Below are 17,033 nucleotides of genomic sequence, written 5' to 3' on the forward strand. Positions count from 1 at the left end.
TCTTTTATCCCTACATTTTCCTTGATTTTATCCTTTATTCATGCATTACATGCACATTAGCAAAATATCCAACTCTACTCATCTCATAAAAAAATTATAATCAAATGTATGCAATAAGTTGTGAGAATAGTTGGTTTGACTAAGATAGGAGGTGAATTAAGGTCAATTAAGGCCCATATAATTACTCAATGATGAGGCTCATCATCACCCCCTAATGAAAGTGTTTCTCATCCTCTGAGCAACTTATTGGCTTTGGTAGCCTCTTTGACATCTCATGCTTCTGATGTGGTCTATACTTCTTGTTTATAGAAGTTTGCTTTCCTTTCTACTTCTTCCCACTGATTTTCTTTGAACTTCAAGCTATGTGATAGTGTTTTCTATTTCCTTATACAGGCATGTATATTATCATTTCTTAGTAGCCTAAACATGTCCTCAAAATGTGAAATTGCTTGCTCTTGGGCAGCAAGATATCTATGTGCAAGATAAGGATCATTTACAATTATATTATGGGTGTTGATTAGGGCCACGAGATTTGATTGTTCAGCTCTGATGAAAAAAAGCTTCATTTTGCTCTCTGGCCAATATTTTTTTCATCTTTGCAGCCCTTGACTTCTTATGGTTCATCGATGATTCCAAGCCATTAATTGTAGATCTCCTAGCTCTGCATTAAGATCCAAAATATTCATTTCTATGAGGGCCATGTTATGCAAGTAAAACTCAGCCATTTTGTCCCCATCCTTTAATGCACTTTGATCACAAAGATCAATAAATTATCCACAGTCCCAAAATGGGATGGTGCTCCTTTGTGCTAGGGTTTTAATCTGAAATTTCAGCCATTGTTCTCTGAGGTGAAGAGCATAGGATTTAGCTAGCATCTTACACTAGATGGCCTCCAAGGAGAGGCTGGCCATATATGCTAGTTAGTATTTCTTTTCCTGCAGTTGTCCTCTCTATTTTTCTTATCTACTTCCTTTTGCTATTATTTCGCATCTCCATTAGTTTCTTCCTTTGTTTCCTCCTCTTGTTTCAGCATCATCCTCCTTATCTTCTTTCAGTGTGTTCCTCTATATTAGTTTCTTCTTCACCCATCTCATCCCCATCTATCTCTGTATCTTCTTCTTCTTGTTTTGCCTACTCTTCACTGACAAAAGGATTAACATCATAGGTGCGGGTTTTTATTTCATCCTCTGTTGCTAAGTTTCTGAAGGTTGACCATGTTATGGGGATCTTTAGGCTTTGGAGGGCATCCTTAATGAGGATCCTAGTCGACCCATTGTGAACTAATTGTTGGGAATTTCCTGTCTTTTCTTTGCTGTTGCAGCCCATGATTGTTTGCATCACTAAATAGGGTATGCTGAGTCTTTGGTGAACTAGTGTTTCTACCCCAAATCTTAATTCTTCAAGCTCTCTAAAATGGTAGCCATAAATGACACTATATCTACCCTCACATGAGATATATTTGATGAGCATCTTGCTTGTGAGGTTTGAGGAGGAAATAAGCAAATTCTTTGAGAAAAAAATAGAGTTTCATGTGTATGTAATCCACTAGATTTCTAGAGGAAGTTGGCCACCGTTTTACCTACAAACCAACTACCTCTTAACCTTTACAATTTTTGATCAAATGATACATATGATTGAGTGAGTAGGATACTTACCCATGGCCTTAATGCCATGCCATAGTTTTCAAAGATCAGAGGTGTTGTTGATGGTCATTCTCCATCCTCCTATTTTATCTGCTGATGGTTTCTTGACTTCAGATCTGATGTTGCTACTGTTGTTGTATGGTCATCTTTCCTCCTCCTCTATTTTCTACTGATGGTGTCTATGGCTTCAGATCTGATGCTGTTAAATGGATAGAGGTATTATGAGTGTGTGTGGGTGCAGGGATGATGTTAATGGATGTGGTGAGGGGTCCTATAGAAAACACAATTTTCACCTTAATTGGAGTAATGAAGTGAAGAACAATGGGATTTATCGAGGGGTGCATGGTAGGGAATGGAGGAGATGAACAAATGTGAGGCAGGGCTCCCTTTGGATCTTCTCTTTGCTCCCTGATTGTCCTTCTCATCCTCCTGCAAATAACAATTATGTATTTTTTCTTATTATTATATACATATATATTTTTTTTAAAACCTAGGCTGCCTCAGAGCGGTTTTCACCCTAGATATTTTCCTTGGGCACCTCAAGGAAGGTTTTCACCCAGGGATCTTCTTTTTCATTCCATTTTTCTCATCCTTTTTGCCGCCTCATGGAGGTTTTCACCTGAATCCTTATTCCATTTTCTTTCTTTTTCAATGACATGATGAGGGAGGAGCCGAAACTTTCTCCACCATCATCACTATCTTATTGACACTATCAATGAACTCTTTGTTTAGATAAAGGCCTCTACTACATTTTCAATCTATGTCCATTAACTAGTAATGGAATGGCTTCTTCATCTATAGTTCTGATCTGCACTGAACCATTGTCATATCATCTTTCCACCACATAAGGTCTGAGCCATCTTGTCCTTAGCGTGCCCTTGAAGTCTTTTTACCTCGTGTCATATAACAATGCCCCATCTCCTTCTTGAAATTACTTCTTCGTAATATGCTTGTCATGCAATACTTTCCTCTGAGGATGAACTACCTCTGTATGGAGGAGGACCTGCATTGTGAATTCATCCAAACCATTCAAATGGAACAATCTTTATTTCTTTGCATGACCGAGATCCAAATCTAGTTGGGCTGCCATCCTCAATGTATTATATTCAAACTGAATGGACAACAAAGGCTCTTTCCCATATACCATCTCATAGGGTGCAAATCCAATGGTGGTCTTCCATGTTGTATTATAGGCCTAGGTGGCCTCAACTAGTCATTCTGCCCAATCCTTTCTATTGTTGTTCACTACCTTGGTTAGGATGTTCTCCAGTGCTCTGTTGGTCACCTCCACTTGCCCATTATCTTATGGATGATAAGGAGGTCCTATGCTTGATTTTGTGATGCTTGAGTAGTTCCTCAATCATGCTGGAGGTAAACTAGCTGCCTTGGTATGTGACTAGCTCTCTAGGGTACCCAAATTTGTAGAATATATTCTCCCTTAGGAACTCAACCACCTTTTCTTCTATTGTTGCCTTGATTTCCTTGGTTTTAGCCCACTTAGTCAAATAATCAGTGCACACAATAATTTGTTCTTTTTTCTTTGAAGGAGGATTGATAGTCCCAATGAAGTCCATGCCCCACTTGTCAAATGGCTTGAAACTCACTTGAGGTTGTAGGGGAATTTCATCTCTTCAAGTAGGTTTTCCCATCCTCTGGCACTAATCACACTGACTAACATACTTATTCACATCTTGATGAAGAGTAGGCCAATAATAGCCTACTTGCAACACTTTGAATGTTGTCCTCTTTGCTACAATGTGACCTCCATAAGGTCTATCATGACAGGTCAGAAGGATGTCAAAAACTTCCTCTTCCATGACACACCTTATCAACATTTGATCTGAGCCAAGTTTGAACAGATTGACCCCAATCCAGGTGAAGGCAAAACTTTTCCTGATTATCTTGCTCTTTTCTCTGGATGGCAGGTTTGGTGGGAACTGTGCTAATACCAAATATTTTTCTGTATCAGCAAACCATGGGGAGAGCATTGAAGTAGCAAACAAATGCTCATTTGGTAACTGATCATCCATCATTCCTTCTTCACCTACAAGAATATGCATTCTATATAGAAAGTCAACAACAACATTCTCCTTACCAGGCTTATCAACAATAGATAGATCAATCTGTTGTAATAAAAGTAACCATTTTATGATTCTAGCATTTACATCTGGTTTTTTCATTAAATATTTAATTGCAACATGATCGGTATGCACAAATGTCTGATAGCGTTTAATGTAATGCCTAAACTTGTTCAATGAATGCACAACATCCAGGAGTTCTTTTTTGGTTAGAGTATAATTTAACTCATCCTTTCATAGGATTTTACTGGTAAAATAGATGGCATAGGGAAATTTCTCCTCTACCTGGCCTAAGGCTGCTGCTATGGATTTGTGTGAGGCATCAACATGAATATGAAAGGGGAGGGCCCAGTTTGTGCCTCTGAGAATTGATGTAATGGTTAACTTCCTCTTTAGAATGTCTAAGGCCTCTTGACAACTATTTGACCATATAAATTCAGAATCCTTAGCCAACAACCCAAACAAAAGAGAGGCCAACTTGATGAAGTCCTTTATGAACCTTCTGTAGTATCCAGCTAACCCTAAGAAGCTCCTGACATCTCTTTGCTTTTGTGGAGGTGGGACCCTTTGGATGATGTCTAGTTTATTTGGGTCCACTTGTAGTCCTTGCTGAGATATGGAATGACCTAGCATGGTCCCTTCAGTCATTAAGAATTCACATTTTTCTAGACTAAGAGATAGGTTCATTTCAGTGCATTTGTGTAATACTTTTCCTAGGTTAGTTAGGGCTTCTTGAAAATCATAGCCATAAGGTGTAAAATCATCCATATAGATCTCTACAACATCATGTACTAATTCAGCAAAAATACTCAAGACTTCTCTCTAGAAAGTGGTAGGAGCATTGCATAAGCCAAAAGGAAGGACCCTATAGGAAAACATACCCCAAGGATAGGTGAATGTGGTTTTATCCTGGTATTATGGGTAGATTTGGATTTGTTTGTACCCACTGAATCCATATGGGAAAGAAAAGAACTTCTTCCCTGCCAGGCCATCTAGCACTTGATCAATGAAGGGTAGGGGAAAATGATCCTTCTTTGAGGCTTTGTCCAACTCCCTATAATTGACACAAATCCTCCACTTACCATTCTTCTCGGGAACTAACACTAAAGGAGAGACCCACTCACTATTAGAGATAGGGTAAATGAACCATGCATCTAACCATTTTTGCAGTTCTTCTTTGACTATGTCTTTAAGGGCTAGATTCATTCTCCTTTGTGGTTGCCTAACTGGCTTGCAACCTTCCTTGATGTATATGTGGTTAGTACACACTGAAGGGTGTACTCCCTTCATTTCCTTGTAGCTCCAAGCAAAGGCTTCTAGGATTTCCTTCAACATATTGCATAGCTTTTCCTCTTCAAGAGTAGATAGAGATGGGTTGATTTGCAAAGTTTTATCTGGGCCAAATTCTATGTTTTTGGCTCGGAGTGGTTTGGAATTGGCCTAGAATAAGTCAATATGATGATTGTTTAGTGTTTCCTTTACTTCTTCTTATAATGGTAATGAGCTAGGAATTGGACTTTGGAGCAGGTGTTCAATTAAGTCATCCTCCTCTTGCTGTCCTCCTCCTATGATTTCTTCCAAAGCATAAAGTTGGGCAGAATAAAGCTCATCTTCTTCCTCCTCCTCCAACCATAAAGGTAAATCCAGTTCTAGGGAGGGTTGAGCAGGAGTGTATAAGACTAACTGTTTGGACGTATGCCCATTCTTGATGGTCATATTTCCAGCTCTGCAGCTAATGTACACACTAGATGTGGCCAACCATGGCATCCCAGGAATTAGAGGGTAACCAGTAAGATTAGACTTAGGCTGGAGAACTAGGAAATCTGCAGGGTACTCCGAGGAGTCAATGGAGACCATCACATCCTCCACAATTCCCTCAGGGGTGATTGTGGAATGGTCTGCAAGTTGCATAGCTATTGTGCTCTTCCTTAATGACCATTGGAGGTTAAGTTTGAGGATGGTGTCCTTGGTCATCACATTAATGGCAACCCCAAGATCAATTAGAGTGTGTGGGACAATGGTTCCATTGATGTACACATCTACTTCAGGGCTTCTAGGGTCTAAGTATTTTGGACATATTACTTGCCCTAGCATTAAGTCAGATAACTGCCCAATGACATTAATGGTAGGGGCATCCCGTTTTCTTCTTCCTAGATGCTTAATGCAGTTCTCCTTAATCAACTTATTGTAGATAGGAACATCTTTGATTGCGTAGAGAAGGGGGATCTTTACACATAGATTCTTCAATTATCCCACAAGTTCAGTTTCTTCTGGGGTAGACTGGAGTGGTTGGGCTAATCTTTCAGGAAAGGTTGGATTTTGTTTAAGGTTTCTTTTCTCTCTTTCTTCCTCAACCTCCCTATGTGGAGAGGGAGGTTGCTTATTTGGGAGAATTCTCCCAGATCTTAGGTTGATCTCCTAGATTTCTACAGCATAAGCTGGGTATGATGTCTAGCCATTGTATCCTTGTTGAGCCAGCCTACTGTTTAGGTTTGGATTTGGCTGGGCAGGCATATGGGGTTGCTTAGGTGGAGTAGAGTGCAGGAGTTGTGGTTGGGTAGGTGGTGGAGGCAATAGGGCTGGAAAATTGTTGAATTGGGGCCTCCACCCCTGGGGTGGAGTATTCCACTGATGTTGTGGCTGAATGTAAGGTTGAAATAACTAGCTAGCTAGCTCGGAATGATACTGAGGTGCATAGGACCAAGGAGGGTGTGTAGACTAGGAAGGATGAGCAGGGGGTCCCTAAGAAGGTATAGATGTGGTTTGGTTGGGTCTGTAATATGCATGGCATGGTCCTTGCATACCCTGCTGCTATGGTCTAGGCCTAGGAGGTCTCCTTTGGTTGATGTAGCAAAGCTGCTCAGTGACCCCTTCAGCTCCTTGATATATAACTTTGAGTTAAAGAAGGAAACTTTTCTGTGGAGTGGTTTTCTTCACAAACTGAGCAAATCTCAATACAGTTCAATGGGCATTCATTCCTAGGATGCCTCCTAGTGCATTTAGGAAAAAAGATGGCCAAGGCTCTCTCTACTTCCTCTTACTTCCTTTTGGTATTCATGGTATCCAATTGCAAGGTAAGGGTTTGAAGCATCTTACTTTTGAAGTCCTCTAGTATATTTCCAATTTCACCCTTGGTGGATGAGTTGGAAGATGATGTACTGGCCATAGGTTGACTACTCCCACCCTTTTTCCTGGTTTCCCTAGAATGGTTTCTAGAGATAGTCTTGATATCCTCATTGGGTAGTTGGTAGATATCTCCTCCTGCTAACAAATGCAATATATCTAGGATATCCTCCCTTACTCCACTAAGCAGGACCAACTTTAGCAACTCAGGGTCAAGAGTGCACCTGGCCCTTTTGTAACTGAGCTAGAATCTTTCTTCATAGTCTTCTAAGTATTCATCCTAGCCTATGGTCATCCTAAAAATCTCCTCTCTAGTTTCCTTTAACCTACATTATTCCCTATATTTGTTGTTAAAGGCATGTTTCATCTGAGCACAAGTTATGATGTTATCTCAAAGTAAACCCATGAACAAATGCATTGTTGCATCCTTGAGGGTAGATGGAAATAGTTTTAACTTTTTCTCATCCTCTCTATAGTAATAAGTTTGGCATATAAAAGAAAACTCAAATAGGAAAGTGTCAAGATCCTCTATGGTCAAGCCATGGAAATGAGGTAGAGCAGAGGGGTTTATATTCTTCATTTTAGTGTCCCCATTGGTTTCCCTAATTGGGAAGGCAACCTCAATCCTCTCTCTATCTCCTCTATCATCTTGGTTTTCAACCATTGGTTCAGTATGAATGGGTTCTTCCTCTTATTCCTCCCCTATAGGTTCTTTCAAATATCTCAGGTTTCTCACCTAAAGGTTCTTCCAATTCATAGTCATCGAAGAAGAGAGAAGAATGACTGTTGGATGTAGTGGGCCGCATATTTGGCAAGAATTTTCCTGAATTATCCCTATTACTATGAGGCATGAAAGGAAATGTTTTTGGGTTAGCTTTTGTAAGATTTTCTTTAAATATGGAAAGTACTATGTAGAAAGGAAATTTCTGATTAAATGAAAAACTACTAACAAAATGGAAACTACTTGTAGAATGAAATTGCTTAATTGAATGGAAAACTACTAACAAAAAGGAAACTACTTGCTAAATTGAAATTGTTGATTGCAAAATGGAAAGGAAAGTAGATAAATGACAAATGAAAGAAAGAAACTAGATTACTTTTACATAAATAAACTAATGGAAGAAAAAAAAGTAAGAGACTAGAAATAGAACAAGGAGTAGTAATTGACATCGTACACTGACACCTCCGCAGCAACGGTGCCAAAAAGTGATGAGCCTAGGTATTACAGTAAGAATTATACAACTCCAAGGGCTACCAACTTTACTTATCAACTTGGGGTTCATACAAACCTGGAGGTGATAGTGCCATATGCTCTCAAGTAGTAGTGAAGGTACTGCCTATTGTCACTGCTCATCTGGCAAAAGACACTAGGGGTTCCAAGCTAGACACCTATAGGGTCAGAAGAAGCTTGATTTTGATGGAAGAAGAGAAAATCTATTCTAAGGGAGAGCTACTCTACTGCAGTAATGAAGAAAACAACTTGTAATGCTAACTCACAATAGACCCTAACTAACCAATTAAGCAACTATGCTAAGCAGAATTACTAGATCAATCACTAATCTAATGCGAATTCTCTAAGTTACGGAAGTAAAAGCATCAAAACTAGACTAAGGGGTAAGTAAAGGAAACTAAGCTAAGCTTGTGTTTAAGTGGAAGAGAAGTCAGAGATCACAATTGGTCAAAAGAGGATGTAAGGGAGAAATAGTGCATGAGGACTGTCGGATCAGGCTGGTGAAAGGAAATGAATAGTTGAGATCGGATCACAAGAGGGTACATAGGTAAATGGGTGAAAAGGGTTAACTAACATGATGGACGGTTGCGATTATATCATGTGGGATAAGTCAACAGATGGATGGATTGGATTAATTAGCAGATGGACAGTGGAGATTGGATCACGAGCAAAAGAAACATGTGGAAATGGTAGCGATTTGGTGGAGGTGGTAAGTTGTATTTTGTGTGCCCTCAAAACCATATGCTGTATTTTGAAATTTCACATGATTTTCCTCCTAGGTTGGCATGTAGCACGGAGAAACCACTCTTTTCATGTGCCCTCGAGCGAATAACAATCATACATAAATCCGCACGATATGGCGCGATAGCCGTTAGATCAGGCGGGGTTAATCAAAGATGGAAATCGGCCAAACTAGTTGGTGATCGATTGAAGCAACAGCCGTTGGATCAAGGGACAGATCGATGATGGACATTAAAGCACAAGAAGAAAAAGTATGGAAAGTGAAGGAACCAGTTTAGAGGGCGGTAAGATGTTTATCGCTTGCCCTCAAAGTTGTAAGTGGTTTTGTTGAATTTTACGTGATTAGCCTCCATGGGTGACACGAAGGATTTGGAAACCACTCTTATTGCGTGCCCTAGGGCAGATAATGATCTGATAGAAATCCACACAATATGGCATGATAACTATCAGATCTGGCTAAGAATATCAATAGTGGAGACTTGGCCAAGCTAGTTGGTGAGCGTGTGTGTGATAGCCATCTGATCTGATGAGGCAGATCAATGGTGGGCATTTAAAGTGCAAAAATTCAGCATTAAAAGTGAATCAGGTGGTCATTAGTCAGGTTTTGCTGTGGAAGGAAATCTACAGGTAAAAACCATTTAAACCATGAATTAACAGCTTCTGCCTAAGTATTTCATGCTGAGGGAGAATGAAAGGGATATGAGGGAGATCAAATGACAGGAAGAGAGTGAAGGAGAAGATGATCATGAAAGGAACAAAGTAACAATGTAATGAACCCAGTGACTGTGTTAAACAACAAACTCCCTATGAAAACCAAAACCCTGTGTTTTTGGGGTTGCTACAAGGTTTCTTCCTCACATCATGGTCCCAGAGGGAGGAGGTGAGGCCGAGACACCTGTGGGAAACCTTGTGGATATTTTCTTTGCTAACCTACTAATTGAATGAAAGCATAAATGAAGCAAACTGAAACACAACTAATCTACTCTATAATATTGTAATGAGACTACAGCTACTTAAGAGAATGAACAATTAAACAATAAACCTTTGTAATGGAAATGTAGCTACTTAAACAAATAACTAGTTAAACCACAAACCATCCACTCTATACTGTGGTGATGCAAATGCAACTATTTACACAAATAAACAACTAAACCATGAAGCTATTCTAGTGTTGTAATGAAAATGCATCTAATTAAGCAAATGAACAGAAATCAGGAATCTATGCTAGCATAACAATACAATAAAGAGGAGCTTCAGCTGCTAGGGTCAGGCCCTAATCCAAGAGCTTCAGCCCTTTGTGTTAACTAAGTGTTGGCTCAAAACAAACTCATCGTCACTATAAATCAAAAACTGTTACAAGACTTGTAGCTTGAAAACAAAGTAGAGTTCTACAGTGAGAAGTCTGAATTCTTGCTAACTCCTGGTAACTATTGTTAACTAACTAAAAAAACTGAGGTCCTAAGCTTCTATTTAAGCATCTGAAGTCTCCAAAAACTTCCTTCAAAATTATGAAGGCAAAGCTCCCAATTCAATGATAAACTTGTACTTTCCCTTTCACTAGCTCGGCTGCCTTCTAGTAGGGAGGCTTGGCTCCCAACTCAAGATAAACTCATACTTTCACTTGCTTGGTTGCCTTCTAGTACACCTAATTTGGCTGTTTGCACCTTCACTTGCTTGGTTGCCTTCTAGTACACATGATTTGGTTGTTTGCACCTTCACTTGCTTGGCTTCTTTCTAGTAGGGAGGCTTGTTTGTACTTTTAGCTGATGGATGGATATTCAAATGGAGGGGCAGTAAATGAGCGGGATTTACCTCCTATAATTCCTCTCCCTTGTCCCATTTGAGTTTTTACCAAGGTATTTACCATAGTTCCTTTCTTTTATATTTTATCCCTACATTTTCCTTTCTTTTATCCTTTATTCATGTATTACATGCACATTAGACCACAAAGCAAAATATCCAACTCTACTCATCTCATAAACAAAATATAATCAAAAGTATGCAATAAGTTGTGAGAATAGTTGGTTTCACTAAGCTAGGAGGTGAATTAAGGTAAGTTGAGGCCCATATAATTACTCAATCATTAGGCTCATCAATTTCACATCCTCAGTTGATGCCATCTCCCTTGACACGGGGATAACCAGATGTTGAGGCACATGGCCCACCACTACCAAACTAGAGACAAGACTTGCAACATCAAGTTTAATCAAATGCAAAACAAGCTGAAGGAAATGCTAAAAGGAAAATATGAAAAGGATAACTTGGAGATTCTTGGTGAGGCACCCATGATAGCATATTAAACCTCATTTCGCACTTCTAGACCAATTTTGGGATTTTTTAACATTTTTGGTTTTTGGTGAAATTTGGTGCAAATTCAGGAAAATGTATTAGTTGGCACTGCGCCTTTTCCTGAGAGCTCTAAATGACAAATGGTTTGAATTTTTAGAAATATTATGATCTCCTCTCAAAACATATTTCCTCATATTTTTCAAACAGGGCTCAAATTTTAAGAAAAATGAGAACAAGGGGTTAAAAATCAACATTTTGCCCCTCTTTTTGAGAGGCATTGCGCTTCTGGAGACACCTTGACAGAATGACTTTTTGGAGGCCTTCCCATGGGTCATTTTCAAAAATTTAATATGTTCTAGAAACTATACAGAGAAGGCTATTTTAATGTTCTTTCATATTACAATTTTGACTTCCAAAAGGAACCTAAAAATTGCCTCAAACTTGGCACTGCGCTTCTGCAATTTTCTAAGATTTTAATGAAAAATTTCACTGTGTAATTTCTCACAGTTTCTAGTTCGATTTGGGTAATGGTCAAATTGATGATATGGTTTCATTAGTTTGATTTTTTGATGATGTAATCATGAATAAATTAGCATAATATGTTGTCTTTATGATAAATTAGGCCTCATTAATGAAGAGAAACTCAAATCAAATTCTAACAGAAGAGTTTTCTTTCAACCTTCTCACTCTCACTTGTTGGTTGAGATATTCTTGGAAACTATTCCACCACTCATTGGTTCGACCCCTGAAGGTGGGGAAAATATTTATCTTAGTCTATATGTACCATTTTCTCAATCAGAGAGAAATAATGGACATTTGAGGAGAGAACTGTTTTAACTTGTGCTTCAGCATTTTCAGGAAATCAAAGAAGAGTTACAACTATTATCTAGGAATTCATGTGCAGTGAGTTTGTGATATTGTTTCTTCTCTATTATAGTTTCATATAATAGATATTCATCTCTTCTTTCTATTCATCACTTTCTTCAATGATTTTTCCTAAGTTTATAAGCACAATTATTTCCTTATAAGCTATGTTTTGATGGAATTATCACTATATGTTATTTTCTTTCTTGCTTAATGAATTCATGAAACATATTCTTTTTAAGTGTTCTTATTTCTTTTGAACACTACACGACATTGACAAACCCTAAGCCATCACAAAACTACTACTACCTTACTTCTTTATATTTCTGTTGTTGTTACCCTTTGGTCTTTTCACCTAGTTACCTTGTTTTTATCCCTTCTTCAACATCAAAACCCTAAATTTCCAAATCTATATGAGCCTAGCATATATAGCCTAAAATCCTTTTATATTCCAGTCCATTCTTTGGTTGTGATCTCATAGAGAGAGCCCTCTATGTTTTGGTAGGGCTAGCTACCAAACTACAAGCTTGGTCTGTGGTTACCTCCGTCGATTCCTTTCAGCCCAGGACATTGTGGAGGATAACATTTTGGCGACGTTGCTGGGAAAACGAGTGTCATATATTTCCTAGGAAAGAACAACAAGGATTAGATCTGATTGCTAATGGTGAACAATGATCAGACACAAGAAAGGATGTGCATCTTTCACCTAGAAACTCCAGTGTCGAAGAATCCAAAGGTTTAGAATCTTCACAGCGACTCCATTGTTCCAAAAATGGTAGTTTGAAGAACATCTTGGTGACTTAACTGTTTTCAAGATGGACTCAACTACTTAAAGGTATGCTCCTATGAATTGAGCTCATATTCATGGTTTTCCGAATTGTATTCCTTGTATAGATTGGAAAACAAGGCTACCAAAGATTAAAGATCAAGACAGAGAAGATGCTAGTTTGCATTTGGTCAAATTTCATTTTCATAGCCACAGATTAAAGACTAAGTTTCCTGAAGATTGTTTGATGAAGATCTTCATGGCTACCTTGGAGGAAATAGAGACTTCAAAATATTTGACCCGATCAAGAGTAAAAATGGATGTTGTAATTTAATGTATGTTAAACATTTTAGCTTGGTTAAAATAAAAAAATAAAATAAAAATCAACTATTCATTTTATTAATTTTTATAAATTACTAATAGTAATTTTTAAGCTCCAGGTTTATGATAACCCATGGTATTGACCCATGGTAATACCATGGTATTCATGTGAGCATAGACTATTTAAAGGGGAAATTCTATCATCTTAGATCCATCTTAATTCTGGGTCTACCAAGTGCTCAGAGGTATAAATAGATTTCATCCCCGTAAGAGTGGTAGATGTGGAGTTAAGATGGATATAGGTTGGTTTTTATTATAATGAAGATATTAAATAGACTTAGGAAATTATATTGTAAAAACATCTTAAGGTGAATGGTTAAACCATAGACATTGGACAACTATATTTGTATACTTCTGTTTTAAACTGAAACAAATCCAGGGCTAAAAGGAATGGATTGATTGCACTAGTCATCCTTCTATAACTTTCCAACATATGCTGGAGTAAAAATATTGTAATTTGGGTAATTTTTCTAATTACAAATAGGAACATACTTGTGTATTGGCAGGGTGGTTACGAGGTCCCTAGAAGTGATGAATTTGAATTTTTCTTGGTGTTATATATAGTATTAGGTTTTTTCTCATGCTTTTTGTGAATGGCACGGGTGAATTTTATCCTACACCCACTAGGTTATCGATATGTAATTTCGGATATTTTAAAGAAATGCAATGATTTCATTTGTGTATTCAATAAACACAAGATTTTATAATTGAGTAAAATATTCACCATGCCTGGTGAGAGATTTGCCAAAAAATTATATATACATATCATATTATTGATAAAATCGCCTTCCATTTTTCCTATATACCATGGAGATTCGCCCATTTATTATACATGTGAATTTAGGGGGGGTTCTTAAAATTTTCCTTGATAGAGAGGAAATGATATGAGATTCTACCATCTGCTAGTTTATATTCTCTAAAGGATTTTCATTCAGTTTTCTTTCAACATTATCAAAGTTGCAATTTTTCCTTACCAATGATGGATAGATGTTGTGAGATTTCTGAAAATTTCATTAAATTTCTTTAAAATTTGTATGGGGATGAAGAATGTATGGAGGAAGATATATTAGAAGCCCTTTATGATTTTTCCTCCCCAAAAAGAATTAGCACCTTCCTCGGATGAAGAAGACTAGGATCAAAATAGAGAAAGGCCTATTCCTGATCTTCAAAATGAAAGTCACCATGCCAATGTTGATTTCTATAAACTCACCGTTCTCCTTTATATAAAGATGAAATAGATCAGCTCTTGAAAGACCATGTTACAACCCAAGTTAGGGTAGGTTTGTAGTGCTCACATAGTCAAGAATGTGTAAGAGAAAATTCTTCCATTATTGAAAATGAAAATCTGGGTTTAAATGATGACAGTCATGAGACCGATGAAACTATACAGGAAGGTGTTATGAGTAAGCAAATTTGTGATATAGATCTCCTACAGGGATATCAGCTAATAGGGATTGTTTTCTTTCATGAAGAGGATAGGGCTGACATGTTTAACAATCTTGAAGAATGTGTTATGTTCAAGGATGATTTAGACTATGAATTGGAAGAGTATGAGTCTGAGATAGATAGTATGCCAGATATAGAATCATAGTTTCTCATGCTTGAGGAACTTACAGCCAACACTCAGGTAGTAGAAAGTCATACTTCCCTATGCCTTCCTATGGATCAACAACCAAGTATTCTTTCAAATCAAAATGAAAGGAGTACTTATATTTTTGTTGGATTCCAAGACAAGGTAACATTCCATATTTTTAAGGATCCTTACATTGATTTGTTGCAGTCATCTAGGAAGATGAATTTTCTTGTATTTATAGATCATGAGCACATGTTCAGTGGACACTTGGAGTGGCCTATATTTTCTTTTTCTACCTGCTTAAGGAAAGTACGAGCATGATTCAATTAAGTAGCAATTTACTGGATTGGTTACACTGAAGGGATCATTACACATGATTGTATATACATCTTTAGAAGGTGGACGTTTCTCATCAGGATTTTAAGCCTGAGGTGAATGCCCTAAGATCCTAATTGTCTATTTCCATAAGTAAGCTCAGTCAGTGTGTTTTTCATATTCAAGTCAATTCCGTTTGTCAAAGTCAGTCACTCAGTCAATTTTTGGTTTTGAGTTTGGTCTTTGCATTTTGACTCCATGCACAATGAACAAGGCTACTAGGTCTAAGGTGTTCTTTGTTGGGTCAAGAAAAAGGTACATTTTCTCCTTGGTAATCACTTTATTTTGCACTCATCCTCACATGATTATCTCTCTTTATGAGTAAATTTAAAGGAAATAATAGCTAAAGTTGAGTAAAGGTAATCTGTAGAAAATTAGACCAACTTAAGCAGGAAAAACTGATTTTTACTATCTTCATGTGTAGAAGTCACGAACTAAGTGATGGCTACCCAATCAACAAAACGGCAGCATCTCACAATGGAAAGCGACAGCGTAAGAGACAAGGTAGGACAACGAAACACTGGGCAAACCAATGGCTATTTTATGACAGAATCATATCAAGTATAGTGAAATCCTCGTGATCTCCTAATCCCAAGGATTTTCTTTTACCTATTTATTTGCTAAATGTAATATATAAATCCGAAAGGAAAAATTGCATAGAGTTAGAATTATAGCATTTGTAACTATTGTTTTTAACATATAATACTGTTATTTTGAATCTTGGAATTTGGTGACTTACATTAATGAAGAAAGGGTGCGTTTAATTTGTCTTTATATTCTGAGTACCTCTTAGAGGAAACTTCTAGTGACTTTGGGCACGGTCATAAGAAGATCTATTGCTTCACCTATGACATTATCTTTTCTATTTTATTCTTGATTTCTCGTTAATGTTAAGATAATATTACTTTTGATTATTGTAAAGATTGACGATTAAGTTTTCATTTGTTGTTCATTTGGGATTTAGATTGATATGTGTGTTATATGCGAGTAATACTTTTGATTTAATTGGTTATGATAGTTCTATCTCAGATCATTGTTCCTTTCAAATAATGTTGTTTTAGAGATAGCATTAATTTCTTTATGCTTCTACAATCATTTTCTATTAGATAACGTTTGATATTCATGTATCATTTGTTGTTCAATTCAGAATTGATGTTCGATTCTAAATTGTTGTTCAATTCAGAATTATTGTTCATTTCAGAATTGGTGCTAAATTAGGATTTGTTATTTATTTAGGATTTGTTGTTCAAAGACCATTACTGCTAATTATTACAGTTCTCTTTCATGAGTGAGCAAGTTAGCTTCAACTTTAGTTAAACATGCCAAGCATGATTCTTTACAAGTTTTATTTAGATTTGTTTTCTTCCATGATAGGTTAAGTAGGATTGCAAAGTGTGTTATGAATTTCTTTCAGAATTCTTCTTTCCAAATTGATTGAATTGAGTTTTAATAAGATATTCATTAGTAGTTACAATGATTTGTATTAGTTAACCTTTGAATTCACTACATATATAGTGTTGACACTCTTAAATAAAAAGACTTGCCTCATGTTGACAATTAATGTAGGAATAAAGATTGTTTGTAAAAAGACATCTTAATGCATGAACATTTTGGTGTCATTTGTCAAGGAGAGTGTTCCAAAGTGATTTCCTTTTTTTATCTTGCTACAAAAGAATTAGGTTTTAAAAATGGTAGTTAAGAACCTGCGTGCCTAGCAAGTAAATTGCTAGCTTACCAGACCGATTTTCAGCAAGAGCTTAGAGGTTAAATAGGAATTGGTTTTTATCAATGACTAGGAATAGAAAAATAGAAAAAGAACCAAACCCCCCTCAAAAATCCACAAAACCCAAGGTATTGGTGAACCTTGGTAGAATCACCTTTATAGACGAAATTGTGAGAAAAGTGGAGTCTCAAGCATTAGTAGGATTCCGGGTTGTAACTGGAAAAAGGCCTACTATAATCCCTCAAG

Source organism: Pinus tabuliformis, chromosome 8 (genome assembly GCF_031772625.1).
Source record: "Pinus tabuliformis cultivar Carrire ecotype Pingquan chromosome 8, CPIR1, whole genome shotgun sequence".
Taxonomy (NCBI): Eukaryota; Viridiplantae; Streptophyta; class Pinopsida; order Pinales; family Pinaceae; genus Pinus; species Pinus tabuliformis.